This window comes from Grammomys surdaster, unplaced genomic scaffold, assembly GCF_004785775.1.
Source record: "Grammomys surdaster isolate TR1022 unplaced genomic scaffold, NIH_TR_1.0 131, whole genome shotgun sequence".
Taxonomy (NCBI): Eukaryota; Metazoa; Chordata; class Mammalia; order Rodentia; family Muridae; genus Grammomys; species Grammomys surdaster.
In genome coordinates, this window is record NW_021604589.1 from 5,413,201 (window position 1) to 5,415,209 (window position 2,009).

The 2,009-nt window shown below is 37.0% G+C and overlaps 1 protein-coding gene across 1 annotated transcript in view; it reads right to left on the minus strand.

Moving 5' to 3' along the window:
* Positions 1-2,009, minus strand: part of Tlr8 (toll like receptor 8) — a 16,194-nt gene that overhangs the window by 12,307 nt on the left and 1,878 nt on the right. The gene's annotated exons all lie outside the window — the stretch shown is intronic.

Sequence of the window (2,009 nt, forward strand, 5' to 3'; positions counted from 1 at the left end):
AAGTGAAGTGAAGTGAAGTGAAGTGAAGTGAAGTGAAGTGAAGTGAAGTGAAATGAAGTGAAGTGAAGTGAAATGAAATGAAATCTAATCCAACAAAAGGATTTGGTGATATAGGTTAGCAGTTGAGTGCTTACCTATCATGTCAAAGTTCTTGAAGTCTTCTCAGTAGCAATATAAGAAAATGATGTTTCTTTAACATGGCATGATTTACCTCAGACAAGCTGTACCTCTCTCTGGAAATGTTCTTCCTTAGGCCTGACAACTCCAAGGTATTCAAAAATCCTATTTGTTATTGTACATGACAAATTGAATCATTTAGCTATTCTGGCACCAAGTGGTTAGGAAACAGAGCTGAAAATTTGCTAGCCTGGAGTTCTTTACTTTTAATGGCCTTAAATTAGTTTTTGTTTGATGATGTTGATCACTGATTTATTATACCAGTTAACTAATTAAGGAATAGATATATACAGGATGCTGGAGAGATGGATCAGCAGCTAAGAGCACCTACTGTTTGTTCTTGCAGAGAACCTAGATTCAGTATCATATAGTAGCTCAAAACAATCCATAATTCCAGTTCCAGGGGTTCTGATATTGTCTCTGAGGGCACTAGCCATGCATGCAGTACACTTATATACACACAGGCAAACACTCATATACATAAAATAAAAATATTTTATAAAAGATATATAGTTATGATTTATCATCTCAGTTGAAATTAATATTAAATACTTTATTTTGTTCACCCTAAATTTGATGGATTCGTGAACTACTTTGGAGAGCAAGAGAAACATAATGCCAGTCAAATGAACTTGATGCTAAAGAGATACCTCCTGATTCAGCAAAACTAAAGATATATGAAAAGTATGCTTTTTAGATCATAGAGGGATTTGCCATAAGTTGAGTACAAAGCTCCCATATGTTTATTTCATCCTCATCCAAATCAGCACAGGTGGGTGGTATCAAAATCTTGTTTCCCAGACTTGGATCCTGGTGCTTTGAAAGGATACTTTACCCAAGATCACTCTCATAGTAAGCAGCCAAACTGAAACAGAACATAGATATGGCCAAATAATTCATGAGTTAAGGCTGGAACCTAAAGAACAAATTGAGAATGATCTGGTTGCAGGGATGGGCAAAAGCATCATAGGTAAGAGCAGAAGAGATGACTCAGCAGTGAAGAGTGCTTGTTGCTTCTGCAGAGAACTTAGATTCTCTTCCCAGCACATATATGTTGACTCACAACCAACTATAACTCCAGTTCCAGACAATCTGACATCATTTTTTGACATTTGTAGGCACTAGGCAATATGCACAGGCATGCAAAATACTCAAACACATAACAAACAAATAAAAATGTAATAAACCACCATACATTTGAAATCTACAAGATATAGACACTGGGGACAGATATTCCATTTTGCCTTTCTATGCTGACTAGGCCACCACAGGAAGCATCCCTGACATTGCTGATCCTCTGACTTTCTATAGGATGACACTAAAGTTACTAAAGGTACTGTTTGGACATACACATCAATGATCAATCCTCTAATCACCTGAAAAGAACACACAACTTGGATTTACTAATACCCAGCACCACAGGCTTTGTCTTTTTTCCTTTTTTCTTTTCTTTTCTTTTCTTTCTTTTTTAAAAAATAACCCTCCAAATAAGCATATGTTTGAGTCCGTAGTTTGAAAATACTAAATCTGGCTGGGGTTATGGCTCCGTTGATAAAATACTTGCTTTGAAAGCTCAGGGGATTGTGTTTGATTCCTAGAACCACATTCAAAAACAATGAGGAAAGAAGAAAAAGAAAAACTAGGTGTAGTGGCTGAAAGGGGAGACAGGTGTATCTCTGATCACCCAACCTAGCCTATTTGGCAAGTACCAGTCAAGAAAGAGACCCTTTCTTAAACAGTAAGGAATGTACACATGTGCATCTGCAGACACAGACACATACAGAAACACACACACACACACACACACACACACACACACACACACACACACA